This window comes from Panthera onca, chromosome D2 (genome assembly GCF_046562875.1).
Source record: "Panthera onca isolate mPanOnc1 chromosome D2, mPanOnc1 haplotype 2, whole genome shotgun sequence".
NCBI classification, from domain to species: Eukaryota; Metazoa; Chordata; class Mammalia; order Carnivora; family Felidae; genus Panthera; species Panthera onca.
Genome location: NC_138349.1, coordinates 52,503,035 through 52,509,034, shown reverse-complemented (window position 1 = coordinate 52,509,034; position 6,000 = coordinate 52,503,035). Strand labels below are relative to the sequence as shown.

Sequence of the window (6,000 nt, the reverse complement as noted above, 5' to 3'; positions counted from 1 at the left end):
TGAGGATGTTGGGAGTCAACCAGGGCAGGAGGCCCGGGGCCTCTCCCTGGCACCCTGCCTCACCCTGCCAGAGCCCAAGATCTGCCTGACTCAAGGGACAGACTTCAGTCAACAGGTGGTTTTCCACCCAGGCCATCAAGCCTGAAACTTGGTTCTTTTACAAAGCCAAAGTTCTCCCCCTCCGGAAGAAATGGCGCCTCAGAAGGGAAACTTCATACTCAAACTCTGTAGGAGCCATTTCTCGAGGCTACTTTTCCTATTTTCCGAAGTCGCCCCTGCCAGCATCCCATCCATCCTCAGGAATAGCGAGGGACGGTCTTTTCAGTCTGGAGGGCGCTGGGAGGCACGAGGGCAGCGTGAGAGTGGCCTCGCCTGGGCGGCCAGAGGAGCCCCGGCCTCCCTCGTGTGGGCCTCAGGAACTCGGGGGGCCCAGGGGAAGCCTGGAAAACCGAACTTAGCCATCAGCCTTCGTTCGAACGCTGGCTAGAGGGGGAAGGGCCCCCCAGCGGTCTTTCCCCGACTCCCCCCCGCCCCCAGCACCTCTGCGATCCCTCTGCACCGCCTAAGAAAGCACTCAAAACGCAGCTGAGCTCCACAGCTCATCTCAGGCTGGGAGAGGGCATCTTGAGGGGGCAGTTTCCCCCTCCAGCCCACGTCTGACATCCCCACTCCCACCCAAGGATGCTGCCGCCGTGCCCTGTCCGCGGTCGCTGAATGTCACTGCTCCCTCTTCCTCCTGATCAGGGTAGACACAGCTCCCGAGGCATCTCCCACCCCAAAACTGCCGCGATCACCCGAGGGTGTAAGGCCCGGGCGGAGGACGAAGTTTGGGGCCCACAGCAGCGGGAGGGGGGACGCGTTGGCGAGGACCGCACCTCTTAGTCCCAGCCCTGGCGGGCACACTCCCCGCCCCAAACGGCCCAGGCTTCCCCATCCTCCCGCGGACACCGGCATCCCCGCCCTCCCCCGAGGGCGGCGAGCGGAGCCCCCCAGGGCGGAGGCAGGTACCCCCGGGGCGGGGACTGGGGCGGGCGGGGTCCAGGCTGCGCCCCCGGCCGGGCCGGGCGGGCTAGCTGGCGGCGCGGGGGGAGCGGGGCTGGGCGGCGCTGCCTCGGGCTCTGTGCGCTGCAGCCCGGAGCCGAGGAGGAGGAGGCGGAGGAGGAGAAGGAGGCGGCGGCGGTGGGTCCCGGGCGGGGGGAGCGCGGCGCTGCGGACCCGGGCGGCTGGCAAAGGACGAGGCGGAGGCTGAGGAAGGCAGCGGGGAGACCCGGGCTGCAGCAACAAAGGGCAGCAAGCGATTGGCCGGGCTGCAGGCGAGGTTAGCCGGGGACCGGGGTGGCTGGAGGCAGCGGCGAACGGTGCACGTGCTTGCAGACACGGGCTAGTGTGGAGCCGGGGGGTGCACGGCCGGCGGGTAGGGGCTTGCTCCCCCTCGGCATGGGATGGCGAGTAGGCTGCAGCGACATCGCTCTGCCTGCACCCGGCCTTGGGCTTGCAGGGTAGGGGTGTGTGGGGGGTAAGGATGCGAGCCAGGGGGCGGGCGAGTAGTCGCCCGGGACGGGACGGGAGAGGGTGGAGGAGGGGGCGGGATGGAACGCTCCGGGCGGCGCGCCCGTCCGCGCGCTCCACCGCGGGAGCTGGTGACTGAGAACCTCGAATTTTAACTTCGCGTGCCCGCCCGCGCGCGCCCGCCCGCTCCCACCCCTAAATCCTGCGGCCGCCGCCAGCGATCAGCTCTCACACAAACTTTAGCTGCGGGCTAGGGGATTTGGGGTTGAGTGGGGGAGGGGAGAGGGAAAAGGCCCTCTGATTGGCGTTGTATGCAGCCAATAAGGCCAAGCGCCTCTTCTGCCAGTAGACCCAATCCATTTCTAAAGGTTGAGGGGGTGGGTAGGTGGAAGTAGAGGTGGCGCGGTGTCTGGGAGAGAGAAAAAGGGCTAGACCAATAGGTGCCCAGAAGAGGCGGGCCCAGCAGTCTGTTGATTGGTACTGGCAGTGGACCCACCCCCGGGGTGGTTCCGGAGGGGGGGGGGAATGATGGGTCGAGGGGTGTGTCTATGCGGAGGCGAGATGACCGGCAGGAACCTGCCCCAATGGGCTGCAGGGTGGTTAGTGTGTGGGTGACGGACAGACCCGCAGGCCAACGGGTGGCCATAAGTGTCTGTGGTCTCCTCCAATGGAGCAGCGCCGGGGCGGGGCCGCGGCTCGGGTTTAATGAGACTCCATTGGGCTGTAATCAGTGTCATGTCGGATTCATGTCAACGACAACAACAGGGGGACACAAAATGGCGGCGGCTTAGCTCCTACCCCTGGCGGCGGAGGCAACGGTGGCGGAGGCGACGGCACCTCCTCCAGGCGGCAGCCGCGGCTTCTTTCTCAGGCAGCGGCAGCGCCCCCGGCAGGCGCGGTGGCGGTGGCGCGCGGCCAGGTCTGTCACCCACCCCGCGCATTCCCAGGGGGAGGAGACTGGGCGGGAGGGGGGGCGGAAGGTGGGGGAGATCGGGAGCTTGTGACGCCCCTCCCACAGGCCTCTGCGCGAGGGTCACCGCGGGGCCGCTCGGGGTCAGGCTGCCCCTGAGCGTGACGGTAGGGGGCGGGGGGAAAAGGGAGGAGGGACAGGCCCCGCCCCTCAGCGGGGCCTCCAGGGCAATGGGCGGGGCTCGAGGGTGGAGGGGGCGGGGTCATATCTGGGTGGGGGCGGGGCTCGGGTGGTCGGAAGGCGGGGGTTTGGAGGGGTTTTCTGAGTGGGAGTGACCTGGTAGGAATGGGGGGTGGGGGGGGCAGTGAGTGTCTGGGCAGGACTGGTGAGGGGGTGGCGGGTGGGAGGAGAAACTGGAGGTGTGCAAGCAGGTGTAAAGTGAGAGTAGGGAGTGGTGCAACATTGGAGATGTGGAAGGGGGACCGAGGGCTATGTGAGGGCAGGTGAAATGATGCAAAAGGATGGGATTGCAGTTATCTGAGGACAGTAAGAATAGATTTGGGTGTGGTGGATGTGGAGTGGAGTTGAGAGAGCAGTAAAGAGTAGATATCGGATTGGGGGAAATATTGGGGAAAAGTGAGGAGCAAGTACAGTCGCTGTAGTGAAGCAAGTATCTGGGTATATTGGCATATTGGAATTGTAAAGGAGGTTTGGGGTCTATGAAGCATTAAAAAACATGGAAGAATGGTATGGATATGCTTGTGAGAGTCTTGAACGATAAGACAGCAGAGCAGAACTTGCATAATATATCTGTAGTAGATCTTAGGAAGATGGGGGGATTCAGGGGGTTGAGAAAACGCGGCAGGTGTGAAAAAAAATGGGTGGGGCTGGGCAGTGGATCTAGGTGAATGTGATTTGGTGGACTAAACCAGGATTGGAGATAGGGCAAAGAAAGGTGTTAGTTTGGGAGACCAGGTTGTTGACAGGCTGAATTTCTTGGGTGAAACTTGAGCTGGAGTCTTGAGGTAGGGCAGGGTGTCTATTTCAGGGGGACACCTTAGTACTACCTTGGGAAAGACATTGTGTCTTTTGAATGTACAAGTACTAAAGTACTTGGTATGGCAAGAGTATGGGCAGAGTGCAGGAAATTAGTTGTGGGAGACAAGGGGCAAAGGCAGAGGGACTAGATTGTAAGTGGTTTCCTATGCTCCATGAAGGTGTTTAAGCTCTGCAATCGGGAGAAGGTGTTAGGATGTGATAGAGTATTGCACAGAAGTTGTGAGAGAATAGTGATAAAGAATGAAAGATGTGGAAAATAGGTAACGAGAACCAGTGAACCAAGTTTTAAGTATGTTTGGGGTGGAGGTACTAAGAAATTCAAAGTAAAGAGTATAGAAAGACTCTTCGGAATATGGACAGGAGGTGAAAGTAGCAAATGGGAATTAATTATGCTAGGATAATGTTAGTTTTGTGGTGCTCCAAAAAAGTTATCATTATTGTTTTGGTATAAATGTGAGTAAAGTACATTCTTCCTGTCTTACTTGTGTACCCTAGATTTTCTGGGATAGCCCTGAAATAACACACTCCCATTTTTACATAAATTCTTCACACATGTATCAAAATGAATTGGGGCAATCTTTTTATGTTTTTAAGAAGGATAGGAAAATATTGCATATTTCAGTAAGCGATAAGATTTTTACCTGAGAACTTCTACTTAGGGTTGAAGGTTGGGGAGCTGAAATGATGATTTAAAAAAAAAAAAAAAGGGAAGATAAAGGAAGGTTGTAACGTTAAAGGAGGAACTTAAGGGAATGACTGGTCAGTGCTGATGACATGGTCAGTTGAAGTTTTGCCTACGAGCTATACTCAGGCCTCTGAGTAAAGTGGGTGTTATGTCATTGCCGTTATGCCAGATGTTTATCTCATGTACTTTTTGTGAAGATAAGATGGAAACTGTCAGATGTAAGGCATAATGTGAATGAAAAGTAAAATAGGGTGAGTGTTGGAAGGTAGCTGAGGAATTTTAATAAGTAATTTTAATGGACTTCAAAAAACTTCATGGGTTTTTACATACCAGTTAGAAGAATCCTTAACCAACTGGTCTGGCTTTATTAAATGCCAGGATTCTTAACAGGTGACTTTTCAGTCTCTTAGATCGTTTTCCTCAAAATACCTTCAGTTTTCCACATGCGTATAATTGCTTGTATTTGTATAAAGTGAGCAGGAAGGAAATTGTTTTATGAAAGTGGGGATGTGTGAGCTATAGTGATCAGTCTTTGGTTGCAGAATGGTAATGATGCATGGATGGGAGAAGTGTGATGAAGGGATGTTTTTCTTCTCTTATAATGCTTGAATCTGCATTTCCAAAGCACCTTACAGCACCTTTTTGTAGGACTCACAATCTTGCACAATTTGTTTTTTTTTTTTTTAATCATCCATTCTACTGTTGCTGGATATTTGAGTTTTTTTTAAAAATGTAGTTTATTGTCAAATTGGTTTCATATGACACCCAGTGCTCATTCCAACAAGTGCCCTTCTCAATGCCCATCACCCACTTTCCCCTCTCCCCCGCCTCCCATCAACCCTCAGTTTGTTCTCAGTATTTAAGAGTCTCTTATGGTTTGCCTCCCTGCCTCTCTGTAACTTTTTCCCCCTTCCCCTCCCCCATGGTCTTATGTTAAGTTTCTCAAGATCCACATATGAGTGAAAACAATATGGTATCTGTCTTTCTCTGACTGACTTATTTCACTTAGCATAATACCCTCCAGTTCCATCCACATTGTTGCAAATGGCAAGATTTCATTCTTTCTCATTGTCAAGTAGTATTCCATTGTATATATAAACCACATTTTCTTTATCCATTCATCAGTTGATGGACTTTAGGCTCTTTCCATAATTTGGCTATTGTTGAAAGTGCTGCTATAAACATTGGGGTACATGGGTCCCTATGCATTAGCACTCCTGTATCCCTTGGGTAAATTCCTAGCAATGCTATTGCTGGGTCATAGGGTAGTTCTATTTTTAATTTTTTGAGGAACCTCCATACTGTTTTCCAGAGCGGCTGCACGAGTTTGCATTCCCACCAACAGTGCAAGAGGGTTCCCGTTTTTCCACATCCTCATCAGCATCTATAGTCTCCTGACTTGTTCATGTTAGCCACTCTGACTGGCGTGAGGTGGACTGGTGTCAGAGTGGACTCACAATCTTGCACAATTTTTTTTTTTTTTAATCATCCATTCTGTTGCTGGGTATTTGAGTTTTTTCCACTTTGGGGAAATTGTGTACAAAGCTACTATGAGTGTTCTTGTACTGTCACGTGGGTACACGTGTGCATATGTTTCTCTAAGGTGTACACCTGGGAATGGAATTGCTGGTACATAGACAGGGTGACCATTTATCCTAGCTTATGCCTGTTGTCACAGTGTATAACCCGTTTAATTCACAAAAGTGTCTGGATGATGAGTTGTATGATCACTCTAGTCATGAGGTATGCTTGTCTTCAACTTGACTAGGTACCAGACTGTTTTACAAAGTGGTGTACCAGACCACAGTCCTTCCTATGGTATGTGAGAATTCCCATT

At 53.4% G+C, this 6,000-nt stretch overlaps 1 protein-coding gene across 5 annotated transcripts in view; it reads left to right on the top strand.

Annotated features, from left to right (window-relative positions):
• Positions 1-979: 979 nt before the first annotated feature.
• The window catches only part of KAT6B (lysine acetyltransferase 6B), a 190,277-nt gene continuing 185,256 nt past the window's right edge, over positions 980-6,000 (top strand). The window contains exon 1 of one of the 5 annotated variants that reach the window (XM_060642398.3): positions 980-1,004. The gene's annotated coding sequence lies outside the window, so the exon portion shown is untranslated. Of the gene's footprint in view, positions 1,005-1,126; positions 1,319-1,891; positions 2,429-6,000 lie in introns of those variants that run through there. The other 4 variants (XM_060642397.3, XM_060642396.3, XM_060642400.3 and 1 more) reach the window with 4 other exon arrangements.